The 14,330-nt window shown below is 40.2% G+C and overlaps 1 protein-coding gene across 4 annotated transcripts in view; it reads left to right on the top strand.

The window, feature by feature from the left end:
* The window catches only part of SLC23A2 (solute carrier family 23 member 2), a 143,806-nt gene that overhangs the window by 17,475 nt on the left and 112,001 nt on the right, over positions 1-14,330 (top strand). For 2 of the 4 annotated variants that reach the window (XM_049868805.1, XM_049868806.1), the window contains one exon: positions 9,412-9,537. The exons of the other annotated variants lie outside the window; for them this stretch is intronic. The gene's annotated coding sequence lies outside the window, so the exon portion shown is untranslated. The remainder of the gene's footprint in view (positions 1-9,411; positions 9,538-14,330) is intronic. 4 annotated transcript variants of the gene reach the window in all.

Genomic DNA, 14,330 nt, shown 5'->3' with positions numbered 1-14,330 from the left:
TTTCAAGAGGTGGCATATGATCAGGAACCGATGGTACTGAAGGAAGAAGTCCAAGCTGCTCTGAAGGCACTGGCAAAAAACAAGGCTCCAGGAATCGATGGAATATCAATTGAGATGTTTCAACAAACAGATGCAGCGCTGGAGGTGCTCATTCATCTATGTCAAAAAATATTGAAGACAGCTTCCTGGCCAACTGACTGGAAGAGATCCATATTTATGTCTATTCCCGAGAAAGGTGATCCAACCGAATGTGGAAATTATATAACAATATCATTAATATCACACGCAAGCAAAATTCTGCTGAAGATCGTTCAAAAACGGCTTCAGCAGTATATCGACAGGGAACTGCCAGAAATTCAAGCTGGTTTCAGAAGAGGACATGGAACCAGGGATATTGCTGATGTCAGATGGATCCTGGCTGAAAGCAGAGAATACCAGAAGGATGTTTGCCTGTGTTTTATTGACTATTCAAAGGCATTCGACTCTGTGGATCATATAAGACTATGGATAATATTGCGAAGAATGGGAATTCCAAAACACTTAATTGTGCTTATGAGGAAGCTTTACATAGATCAAGAGGCAGTTGTTCGGACAGAACAAGGGGATACTGATGGGTTTAAAGTCAGGGAAGGAGTGCGTCAGGGTTGTATTCTTTCACCTTAGTTTTGACATAGAAAAGTGTAAATCCTTCAATTTTGTTTTTCAAGATTATTTTGACTATTCTTGATCCTTTGCGTTTCCATATGAATTTTAAGATCAGCTTGTCAATTTCTGCCAAAAAGGCAGATGGGATTTTGGTAGAGTTTTTGTTGGATTGGTAAATCAGGTTGAGTATTAATGCCATGAATAACGTATGGTTTTAACTGAAAAATTTTATGAGACAATGTTTATCCCCACTAGGAGCAATGCATGGTGATGTTTTCTTCTAGTCTAATCTACTCTTCATTTTCTCCATTTTTTTAGTTAAAAAAAGTTGCTGACCCTAGCCTACTAAGTTGATTTTTCTTCTCTCTCTCATTGATCACAATCTATTGTTTGTAAAACATGCCTCAGATCAGTAGTCTTCAGTGTCAACTGCAAATTGGAAATCATCTGGGGAACTTTAAAAAATGTCTGATGCCTGGTCCCCTCCCCAAAGACTGGAATACAGTTGATCAGGAGTGCATCCTGGGTGTTGGGTGATTCCAGTGTACTGGTGGGGTTGAGAACTGCTGCTATAAATTATATGAACTAAAAAACTGAGATTTTTTACCTCTTTCAAAGCCTTAGCATAGTTGACTGAACATACTGTGGGATGGAAATGTACATACTTCATAGAGCCTCAGGTGGGTGGAAGCATTGGGTCATTTTGCTGAAGAGTGTACATATTAGAGAGGTCTGTTTGTGTGTTTTCTCTTAATATGATCTTGATGTTCTCCCAAGATAGAAAATGATTTGCTGTTGACTTCTGCGATGGTTAAGGTTGTGTGTCAGCGTGACTGGGTGGGCCATGATTCTCAGCGCTTTGGCAGTATGTAATGATGAAGTTTGGCAGTTATGTAATGATGAAGTTTGGTAGTTATGTAATGATATAGTTATCCTCCAGTTTGTGATAGAATGTAATTACCTCCATGATGTGATCTGATGGGATCAGCCAATCAGTTGTAAGGGGAGTTCCCTCGGATGTGTGGCCTGCATCCAGTATATGTATGGATTTCCTGGCAAAGCTCTCTGGCGTTTGCATGCTCTGGACCCTGCATCCGGCTTGTCATCATCATCTGTCCTCCGGTTCTTTGGGCTTGAGCCAGTGGCCTACCATATTGTCTGCTGATCTTGGGATTCACTGGCCTCCAGCCTGTGAGTCAGCAGCCTGCCTTCTTACCAGCTGATCTGTCCACCCCTGCAGCTGAGTGTGTCAGGAAAAGCCTCTAGCCTGATACCTGGCCCACGGACTTGGGACTTGCCAGCCTCTACAACCGTGTGAGCCTGTGAGCCGTTTTCCGTGCGATAAATCTCTCTATCTAGATGCATTTCACTGGTTTTGCTTCTCTAGAGAACTCAGCCTAAGACAACTTCCCAGTGGGCATAGTGTATGACTGTCCCTAGTCTGCATAGAGACCAAGCTGTAGAGCAGAATTCCGGAGAGTGTTATTTCTCCGGAATTTTTGTGCCCTTTGCTTTTCCACATAGAAAATAGAATGATTTGAGAAGAATATGCAGGAAATTCACAGCTATTTTATGAACTGTTGTTATAGAGAACATTGAAGTTGTTGGTTAAGATCAGGATTACTGCAAAAATATTTGGAAGTGGAACTGGTGTCCTGTTTTAAAGATTGTAAGAAATATTAGAATTGGTGGCACAGTGGTTGAAGTGCTTGGCTGTTAACCTAAAGGTCGGAGGTTCAAACCCACCAGCCACTCTGCGGGAGCAAGATGTGGCTGCTTCCATACGGATTACAGCCTTGGAAACCCTATGGGGCAGTTCTACTCTGTCCTATAGGGTCACTATGAGTTGGAATCGACTTGAGGGCGGTGGGTTTGGTTTGGTTGTTTGGGTATACACATGTATGTATTTGTTTCAAATATAGATTGTATGGGGCTTTTTAGCCTGGTTTTTACTTCGCAGCATATCTTAGGCGTATGACTAAGTCATTAAATAGTCCTTTAAAACAGCATTTTAACAGCTCATTGTGCTGAATGCTGCATGTTTTGTTAGACAAATCCTTCTATTGTTGTGCGTTTAGCTTATGAGCCTGTTTTTGCAGTGGTGAACACAGTGCCATGTTAAAGAGCCTTGTAAATTAATCTATGTGCATTTTTCTGAGTATTTCCTTAGGCTTAGTTTTTGGAAGGCACATTTTTTGTTTTTGTGGCTTTGATGCACTCAAAACATACATGTCAGATACCTCCTGCGTACAGGTTAACACTGGGAGTTATTACTAAATTTAAACTTTTTTTGCTGATTTGGGTTAAGAATAGAATTACCATGTCTATTTTGCTTTTCTTTGATAATGAGCGAGTTTGGACGCCTTTTTTTTTTTTTTTTGGCTGTTTGTATTTTATTTGGCTTATTCGTTTCCTTTACCGGTTTTTCTAGGCTGGTATTTGTCTTTTTTCTATTGATTTATAGCAGTTCTTTTTATATCAAGAATATTAGTACTTTAATAGATGTTATATGAATTTTTCCCATTCTGTATTTTAATTTTGTTTTGTGATAATATTGAAGTAAATTTTACTTGTAGATCATTTTTCCATTAGTTTAGTTTTCAAATTAAAAAAATCTGATTTTTCAGACTTTAAAGTTTTGAAGGAAGCATTTTTCTTAAAGAAGAATAAAAATCTACCAGAATGTGATTTTGTTTAAAATATTTCTGGATTTCAAATTTGTCTACTCAAATATTTTTGGCATAATAAGCTACCACCTTTGAAAAACAACTTGTTTTTATATTAACTCAAGAGGGTTGGAAACATATTGCAGAAAATTACCCTGTTTAAAGTACTGTTTTGTACAAAGATAGTTTATTCAGCTTTATTTCAGGCAGTTTTCGAAGATTGAGTGACAGGTTACTTTTTTTTTTTTTTCACTTTGAAGGCTTCCACCTTTAAAAAAGAAAAAGTAAAATGTGTGTTTGAAGATTTTTTCAAAATCATTGTTGTAATAAACTTGTGGCCTGGGGGCTGGAGGCTTCATTCCTAACAGCCAGAAAGGGATGGGAGGCAACCATACAGGGTTTCACATGTTAAATTTGGGCACTTCCAGGATTTAGTACCTGGCCCTTTAACCACATACGATGTCTATTTTGACCTGATGGAGCTCTTTTGCCTTAATTCTTTCATTTTATTGCAATAGTATTAAAAAGCAAAATTGGGACTTTTACATCATACTTCCGTAACAGCCTTTGTAACTCTACTTACAGTATATCTTTTAGGCTTTTTATTTAAAAAATGGGCTTCTCTTTGTATTCAGGTCTCTGTAAACACTAGTCCTAACTAGCTCTTACTAAACTCATTGCGGCTGAATTGATTCCGACTCATAGCGACCCTATTGGACAGAGTAGAACTGCCCCACAGGGTTTCCAAGGCTGTGTTTACAGAAGTCTGGCAGAGCGGCTGGTGAGTTGCAACTGCTGATCTTTTGGTTAGTAGCCAAGTACCTTAACCACTGCACCACCAGGGTCCTTCTGGCACATAAAACCAGAAACCTATTGCCGTTGAGTTGATCGCGACTCACAGTGACCCTGTAGGACAGAGCAGAACTGCCCCATAGGGTTTCCCAGGAGTGGTTAATGGATTCGAATTGCTGACCTTTTGGTTAGCAGCCATGCTCTTAACCACTGCACCGCTAGGGCTCCAACTGGCTCTTAAAGGCTCTTTAATCCTATTAACTAACTCCTGGAGGTTGTGGAAGGGAACTTTAGTAATGTTTCTAGTTTGTCAGCGACTGGCAGCATAGGGTGGGCACCAACATGCTGGACCAAGTGCCCTGTGTGCATGTCCTAGTCTGTACAACCCTGCACGGCTTCTGATGAGAAATGAGACCCATCTGGGTTCTAGTTCTGGTGCTGCCTCCACCAAAGGGGTGTGAGAGGCCTGTTGAGTTGGCTTCACAGCGGTGCCCTCCACTGCCAATGGAGGATGGGACTGCGGATTTCTAAGCCCAGTCTGCTCATTCGTTCCCCCAGTTCAGTGCGCACCACCTCTGGGCAGGGTGTGGGGTTTGACATTTTGGGAACACAGTACCAAGCAGCCTGTCCGGGACCTGGGTATGACCAACTCCAGGTTTTCCCTGGTTCTGTGTTCAAATTCTAACCAGAGTCACCTCATCTAATTATTACGTAATTGTGATTGATCACTCCTAGATGTTTTGGTGCAGTGGTTAAGCACGCGGGTGTGAACTGAAAGGTTGGTGGTTTGAACTCACCAGCTACTTCACAGAAGAAAGATGTGACAGTCCACTTCTGTAAAGATTACAGCCCTGGAAACCCTAGGCAGTTCTCTGTCCTGTATGGTGGGATGAGTCAGAATTCAATTAGACGGCAACGGGTTTTAAAAATTGGAGATTCACTTGTCCTACAACTAAAATGAGCGTAATTATACTCATCTGGTTATTTTCCTAGCACACTGATTTTGTCATATAAAAGGCAGGGATGGCTTACCCAATAAGCAAGGTATGTACAGGCTTACTTGTGCTTACTTTCTAATCTGTAGTGTACAATTTCATATGTAAAAAATTGGTGACATTGTGCACTACAGATTAGTAAGTAAGCGCAAGTAAGCCCATACATACTTTGCTTACTGGTTAATCTGTCCCTGGATAAAGGATTGGGTGTTACACGTTTTAAAATGAATTTGACCAAAAACGCATTGCTGCAAATCATGGCGAATATTTCTCTGACCTTGGAATGGGAAGGGACTTCCTAAGCATGAAAACGATAGAAGAAATTGTAGAGATACTAGATCTGATGTCAGAGGGGGAAAAAAAGCCCTTTATTTTAAGCAGTATAAACGAAATGGAAAAACAGTCATTTGTTTTTTCTGGGAAAAATGTTTGCAATGTGACAAAGGAGGCTTAATGTCCTTAAATTATGTTGCAGATGAATTAAAAAAAAAATCTAGTGAAAAAAATGGGCAAAAGGCCTTTATAGTGTGTAAAAGAACGATAGACACATGGATCAAAGAAATGAAGATTGAACCCAGATGTCATTTTTTGCATATAAAAATAAAAAAAATTGAGGAATAGCTACTGAGGTTAACATACAGTTTTATTCTCTTGGGCTTTGTCATATTTTCCGAAAGGGAGTTGGGAAACTTTCCCATTTCCCATCTCTTAACGTGGAGGCCGATAAATGACCAACCTGCGAATTTGTCTGAGCTTAACACCTGTTTTGAGGATGACTCTTTGATTTTCGTCATTTTCTCCATTCTTTCATTGTTACTTGTTTGGGTTTTCTACAAATTACTTGCTAAAAAAAATTGCCTATTTCTTCAGGATTTTCCAACACATGTAAATCCTTAAAGATACAAAGCAAGTGTAAAAGGATGAAGTGTACAGTGTTTTGTGTTTGCTCCTGTTCCCTGAAGATAGCCTTTGTCATATTCAGGAAGTATCCTTTTTTTTTCCCTTAAAATCAGGTGTTTTGTCAGCCTTCTTGGCATATACTGGATTGACATTACGATTTAGCTCCTCAAAGTTTCTGGCCTGTGGATGGTTTGGCCCTGGGGTTATATCCTTCCTGCTTTTGAAGTCCTAACATCCTTTTTTAAGGAAATAATGAGGCAAGTTGGTGGTAGATATTAAATAACAGGGTAAAATACAGAGGTGTCAATTCTGTATTATTTCCCCCTCAAATTTTTGATAAATCTTTTTCTCTTTATGAAATCACAGCATATGTTACTTTTATAAGCCCCCACTGAAAACAGCAGAAATCTGTGAACGGTTTTTGTTTCTTTTTTTTTTTTTGCAAGTTCCAAGTGGCCTTCGTCGGGGAGAGTCAGGTGCCTGTAATTGTGCCCAGAGGTGATGTTTCCTGTCACTTGCACGCATGTGCTTTGTCTCTGATTTCACTCCTGTAGCCTGTGTCTGAAGGTACCTTTTCATGCTTCCTGATGGGGGAGGGTGTTGGCTGACGCTGACAGAGGTTCAAGGATGCTCGCCGATAACTCTGCAGCGTTTTTATTCATCCGAGCAGTTCCTTCTCCAAGACTCGGAAATGCATTTGCGTTTTTCCGGTATTAAACTTCCGACCCGATTCTGTATTTTTATCTGAGACGTTTGTCCAGTGGAGTAGAGAGCCAGGCCTTCCAAACACTTATCTTACCAATCAGCTTAAAAAAAAAAAGAAAAAAAAAAAAAAAACACTTGCCGAAAATAAGTCTTCCTGGGGTTATAGGACTTTCACTTGCCCTTTCAGCTTTTTTCTATGATTTGTACCTAAAATGGCATTCTGTTAATTTGCATCTTTCCTCTCATGGAAACTTTTCTTTTAAATTAATATCATTAGTTTTTTTTTTTTTAAAGGATTTACAAAAGAAGAATGTACATGTTGGAAATTGTATAAAGCAAATTATGAAAGTTACACAACCTCTTAATACCTTCCCCTCCGTCCCCCGCACTTCCAAACGGCTTGACGTTTATCCTCTTGGCTCCTTTCGTGTGCGCGCAGATACGGACTATATAATTATATCCTTAATAAAAGCAGGATTGTGCTATACCTATTAGGTAACCTGCATTTTTCAGAGAATATACGTGATTAAACTCTCTATTTAACCTAAAACAAGCAATTCTTTAAAAGCTTCTTTTGTTACTTGTTTTCGTGTTCTTCCCATTATTCCCCTTCTCAGCTCCTCCTCATGGATGGATGCTGCCTTCCCGACGCCCTTCTGACTTTGTAAACATTTTTTTTTTTTATCACTTTTATTATTAGAAGAAATAAAAAATAACTGTAGGAAGTACAGAAAATGCTGATAAACAAACGAAAAAGATAGAAATAATCAGTGATTCTGTCACTTCACTCTAAGAGTTTTTTTTTTTTTTTTACTTTGTAAACTTTTAATAAACATAGTTTAATATGGCTTTGAAGATTTTATTTGTGGAACTAAAGTACCCTTTTTTTTTTTTTTGCCTTGTAAGTAAAGTATGTTTTAGGAAGGGAAGAACGTCAGTTTCTCTATTCATATTCTCATCACTTAAAATGAGTAATACTTTTTTGTCCCAAAGAACAAAAGGCCAATGTTTAGTTTCTGAAATTTGACATAAGAAATACAGGGACACTAAAGGCTCGATGAAGGCTTGTCTGGTATACCAGTTATGTGCGTATTTACTGTGGGGCCGTTCATGTATGGACACTAGCTCACCCTAGAACAAGCGATAGAGCTGCAGGATTCTCAGAACAAGTATTTTCCAACAAGGAACTTGTCAGTGTGTCCTGCTGAACTGTCGGTTGCTTTGTGCGTTTTCTTTATGGAGCACCAGGCTCGTGGCTGGGGCAACACTGGCGGCTCTGAGGCAGCCACCTGAGTCAGGCTCTGTGGGTTTTTTTTTTTGTTGTTGTTGTAAAATATGTTCAGAGGTACGAGTGTATAAAACATGCTCATTCAATGCTTAATAAAATGAACACCCATGTACCTGTCAGTAACCTAACTTAGAAAATAGAACGTGACTCAGTTTTTGAGAAGCACCCTCCCAGTGCATTAATACATTTTTAAGAGGCTTTACAAGATGGTGGTTTTTGAATAATTAAATCATCTTAATCCCCTGACAAATATACAGAGAAACCTGTGGAAGCTAGAACTTGGCAAGACTGCCTTGCTTTTCCGGGTCTTGCATTTTTTGCCGTTGACAGGATGCGGTCTTGCCGCTTCTCTGTTACTTTCTCTTAGTGGAAAATATTTGTGTTTTCCTTCTCTGATAGGTTTCTGCCTTACACAGGTTCCGGCATTCACAGGTTTTACTATAGTAATTTCGGTTTATTTTAATGGCTGTATTTAAGGCAATGTAGTGTGGTAATATATGGAGGTCATCACTGGTTCAGTGGTAGAGTTCTTGCCTTACATGTGAGAGACCTGGGTTTGATTCCTGGCCGGTACACCTCATGTGTAGCCACCACCTGTCTGTCAGAAGAGGCTTGTGTGTTGCTGTGATGCTGAACAGGTTTCAGTGGAGCGTCTAGACTAAGACCAGGAAGAAAGGCCTGGGAATCAACTTTTAAAAATGAGCCAGTGAAAACCCTATGGATCACAATGGTCCGACCCCCAGCTGATCATGGGGGTGGCAGAGGAATGGAGAGCATTTTGTTCTGTTCTTGGGGTTGCCATTGGTCAGGGCCCACTCAGATAACAACAGAGTCGTAATTAAAGGAGAGCTGTGGGTTTTTTTCTGTCTGCTGTCACAGACCTGGGTTCCAACCCCTGCCCCCTGACGTCTCTTGTGAGCTCTGTAATCTTGACGGGGACACTTCACCCCTCTTGAGTTTTCTTACCTGTAAAGCGTGGACTAAGTTGGTTCCTGGTCCCGAGGGTTGACGGCAAGATTAAATTACATTTGTATGATGCTTAGTGCAGTGCCTAGCACATAGTGAGAAAAAAAAAAAATCTTATTTTTTTAAATCAAGGTCCTGTGCTAGGGAATACAGAGTTAAAAAATTGTCAATGAAGAAAGCCCAGCTGAGTGCAAAATCGCTTTTTACAGGTGTTCTAAAATACTTTTTTCTGAAATATCTTGTGCAAGTGGAGAGTTGGTTTTTTAAGAGACTGAGAGTTTGGTTTGTGACCCTGTTCGGGGGTGGGCTGGGCCTCCAAGGCAGTATTTAAGAGTAAAGGAAGTGCTAGAACAAGCTCAAGGATTGGGTTTGGCCGAGTGAAGATAGACGTAGACTGCCTCCTGCTAGACTTATTACTACTTTTTATTTTAATTTACAATTTGTTTTTCTCTAGCTGTCTTGACGCCACTAACCGGGACTCCCCACTTGGCCTTGAGCTGGGACCTCACGCAGCGCAAGGAAATGTAGATCAGCGACTTGTAACGGAAGCGTATGGACAGGCCTACGCCACGCCATTTAGGTGCGTCAAACAAAACCTGTCTAGTCCTGGGCTTCACCATAGAATTGCTCTGACAGCTCTTGATGGTGCTGGAACTTTTTTTTACTTGACCTTTCGCCCTTTGCACATGTCTGGAAGGGTCTCAGTGCACAGTCCTGGGAATGACTTGTTGGGCTAATGCTAATGATAAGGTAATGGACTTCTGTTTAGGCTAAATCTGCGTAAGTAGATAAAACCAGAAAATAAACAGGCACAGTCTTGCCATTTATAATTACAAGGTAGGAGGTAAATATTTTAGTTTTTCTTTCCATTGAGTTGTCTTTTTTTTTTTCCATCAGCAAGCACTTGTTGAGTGCTGACTGCTGTTATGGCCCTTAGTCAGGATCATGGGCCTGAGGCTAGAGAGACTTCAGACCTGCTCCTTCACCTTATTCAAGCATCCTATAATTTAATTAGTGAGACTAAACACATATACATTTATTAAGAAACATTTCCCCCACCCCCAGCCCTTCTTTCCTCCTACCTTCTCTCATCTCAAAGCTAATATATCCTCTTGAGGGGCATTTTGGTTACTTTTATTTTTTGCTATAATAAACAATACTGCAGTTAAATTTCTTGTACATATTTTTGGGAGAATAGCCATAGGTAAATTTGCTAGAGGTAAATTGCTGGGCGAAGTACATAATTTTTTTTTCATTTTAAAATTTTGTTAGGTATTGCAGATTGTCCTGCAGAGGCTACAAAAATTTATACTCCTTTTGATACATTTTCTCAAGTACTTTGTATTGTCAGACTTAGTGTATCCAGTATCATTGGTGTAAAATGTATCGTGATTTTTATTTATTTTTAGTTTAGGTGTACAGTCCTAAGAGTTTTTACAGATGCGTAGAGGGAATCATTCCTTTTTGAAAAATATCTTAATTCTCTAATAAAAGCAGTCCATTCTTATACTGTTATATGTATAAAAAAAAAAAAAACTCGGGAAATTCCAAAAATTAGGAAGAAGAACATATTCTGATGATACCATGATGTCAAACGTACATGCCACCATTATTTCACATTCAGCATGTCGAGCCTGTTTCATTATTTTGCTTTGGCAAGCCTATTTCCTTAATTGCTTCTGAAAGGGATGCTCTCGTTCTCCTCCTAGAGGTCATCTTTGACACCAAGTCTTCAATTTTTTCTTTGAGATTGCTCCCTCTATTCATTTCTTTTTCTCGTTGTCACTTCCATTGACCTAGTTGCTAGACCCTTATATTTGGATTATTAACACTGTAACTTCTGATCTTCCATCTTGAGATTCATCCTGGGGTAGACTATTTCTACTTTCATTACCTGCTTAGCAACTCAGTGTTTCATATTTACATTTGACTTCTGAGGCTCTCTTGACCCTTATGTAAGAGGTTTCTTTGCTCCACTTCACAGAGTGTGCTGTGGTTAGGCTGGTGTTTTCGGTGCCCTAGAGACTCATCGGAAACCCTGGTGGCGTAGTGGTTAAGTGTTACAGCTGCTAACCAAAGGGTTGGCAGTTTGAATCCGCCAGGCGCTCCTTGGAAACTCTATGGGGCAGTTCTGCTCTGTCCTGTAGGGTCGCTATGAGTTGGAATCGACTCAGTGGCACTGGGTTTGGTTTTTTTTTTTTTTTGGTTTTAGAGACTCATCACACTGGTGCCTACCTCTGGACATCTGTGACGCCCTGTCTCTCTGGACCCTCTCCGTCTTCCAAGGCCCATCCCAGGCCCTACTTTCCAAAAGCCATTTCTGACCATCTCAAGCCTTATTGAGTTTCTGTTTCTCTGAGCTCTCTTGGTCTTTAGGATTGATAGTTTGGTAATTACGTGTTTCTTCTCTCGTTCACTGGTTGTTCCAGCCTCTCCAGTTTCATTTCTGTCTTGGTGCTCAGAGTCCCTGGGTGATGCATACGATTAACACGCTTGGCTACTAACTGAAAGCTCGAGGCTTCGAGCCTACCCATGGCACCTTGGAAGAAAGGCCTGATGATCTAGTTCTGAAGAATCAGCCGTTGAAAACCCTGTGGAACACAGTTCTACTCTGACACGCGTGGGATCACCATTAGTCGGAGCTGACTTGATGGCAGTTGATTTTTTTTTTTTGGTTGGCTCAGAGCATTTTAGCGATTCAGGAGATTAGTGGAACGGTTACCCTATTTTATTTTCTTTGAGACTTGGTAAAGACCTTAAATAGTATAATCTTATTACACTGAGAAAAGAGAGAGGTTTTTAGTACCTTTTGTCTTTGTCATCAAGAATATGCAGGTCATAGTTCACTGCCTGGGCTTTCATAGCTGGGAGTACCAGCTGTCCTTGGTGTCTAAAGCCTGCAGACGGGATGCTGGGTTCTGATTCAGGTGCGCTTTAGCAGTTCGATGGAAATGCAGTAGACACTGAGGGACTCAGGTATAAACTGGATCAACAACTTTGAGCAGAGAGGAGAAATTTCTATTTTATTGGCAGTTGATTTCTGAGAGGCCTCTCTGTGTCTGGTAATTCTGGTGTTTTTTGGTTTATGGACTCTGTGCTATTGACATCAGTGTTTTGCTTTCTCATTACCATACACATTATATAAAAATGTGGCTGTTTGTAGTTAGGTCAGTAGAAACAAGAGAGTTAAATATTTACTGGAGAAATTAGACAGTTTCAAAAACCTATGTAAACACTGGTGGTGATTACTGAGCTTACATAAGAAGGTTCGGAGGGAAGATAGTAGTGGAGCAGTTACTATGAAAGAGGTCCCAAGCAGATTAGAACTCTAGCCTTTTCAGTCAGACATTTTTAAAAATCAACTTGTTAGTGTTAGACTAAGAACAGCTATTTGTAAAATCGTCTGAATTGTTTTCTGACTTTCTGTTCAGCATGAAAAAAAATCTTATCAGTCCATTTGTCCCATTACTTCTAATGATATTCTTTTGAAATAATAGATAACATTTAAATTTAGGTTTGGCTTACGAAATCAGAACCTTTAATTCCGTGGTTACAAAGCCTTTCTGGATTTGAGTAGTGTTTACTGTGGGATGGGTCCTGTGTTTTGTTTAGTTTTTTTTTGTCCTGGTTCTGGGCTTTCAGAGCCCCCAACTCGCCTGTTGACCTTTCAGCTTGTGCTTGTTGTTAGCACGTGGATTTCTGCTCCATCATTTCTTATATCTGGCTCCCTCCCTCCTCCTCCTTCTGCTGTGAGTGAGAGAAACTAGGATGAGGCACTCAGTTTCCCTCCATTACCGTTCCCCTCCATTACCGTTCCCCTCCATTACCGTGCAGGCTGCAGAGCTGATTGTGTGGGGTGTTAATATAGGGTTTGTTCTGATGTTTGGACTAAGCCAGAAGGCCATGCCTCTGTGTGTGTGTGTTTGTGAAATCAAAGCACCAGAGGCTTTTATGCTCTTCGGATGGAGTCTGGTCTTGATCACCGTGGTTGTGCTCTGAGGTGATGCTTACTTTTCTCTCTCCCCAGCATCTTTTTTCTTTAGGCCGGTGCTGACCCATAGAATTATGATGAGAGCCACTTGCCACATTAAAAAAATGTAAAATAAGACAGGTGAAATTAATTTTCATAATATAGTTTATAAACCTATATGGAAGAAAATTATCATTTCAACGTGTAATCAATATAAAAATTATTAATGAACTGTTTTGCGTTCTTTTGTTTCGTGGAGTGATGGTTAATGTTATGTGTCAGCTTGGCTAGGCAGTGATTCTCAGTGTTATGTAATTATCCTCCATTTTGTGATCTGATGTAAGGGAAGTTTCCTTGGAGATGTGGTCTGCATCCATCCAGTACGTATGGGCGTTCTGGCAAAGCTCTCTCTCTGAATCCCGCATCCGACTGGTCGTCATCTGATCTGCGTTCCTTGAGATTCGCCAGCTCCCTTAGCCCCGTGAACCAGCAGCCTGCTGTCTGACCTGCTGATTTTGGGTTTGTCAGTCCCTGCAACCACATGAGTCAGGCAGCCTGATGCCTGACTGGTGGATTGGGGACTTGCCAGCCTCCACAATTGCGTGAGCTGTTTCCTTGAAATTTCTCTCTCTATTTGTGTATAGATACACGCCTCACTGGATTTGCTCCTCTAGAGAACCCAGCCTAAGACATGTAGTAATTCTTTGAGGTCTGGTGTGTGTTTTATACCTGCAGCACATCCTGTTTGGATTTGCCACATTTCAAGTGCTTGGTTGGCACACAGGGCTGGTGGCTCCTGCTTAGATGGCACCAGCCTAGCCCCACACTGCTTTATCTGCCACTCAGTAACATGTAGTTTTTCCTTCTAAATTTTATTCATTTTGGTGTTGTCATTGAGAATAAATATACACAGTAAAACATACACCAATTCAACAGTTTCTACGTGTACGGTTTGGTGACATTGATTCCATTCTGCGAGTTGAGCAACCATTCTCACCCTCTGTCTCGGAGTAGTTACTTCCTCATTAACATAAGTTGTGTGTATTTTTATTTATTTATTTTTTTGTATTTCATAATGTAAGCCACTTCCATTTCAGGGACCCTGTGATAACACATACTCATAGTTGAATGATGTTTCTGGCACCTTCCCCTTTCGGTTTTTTTTCCTATTAAATTTAGAGATTTCCCATTGCCTGGAAAATGCTTCCGAACCAGTTTAAACGTCAGTTGGATTGATAAGCAGTGTTGCTGTTAATTCATTTATTCCCTGGTTCAAGTAACGGGAAAATTCTTGACATTTATAAATTACTGTGTATACACATACACTCCTGACAGTTATAAATTACTATATATGTACATATGCACATGCAGTGTATATATAAAACAAAAAAATCAAAACCAAA

This window comes from Elephas maximus, chromosome 25, assembly GCF_024166365.1.
Source record: "Elephas maximus indicus isolate mEleMax1 chromosome 25, mEleMax1 primary haplotype, whole genome shotgun sequence".
NCBI lineage: Eukaryota > Metazoa > Chordata > Mammalia > Proboscidea > Elephantidae > Elephas > Elephas maximus.
This window is presented reverse-complemented; position numbering and strand designations above follow the sequence as displayed.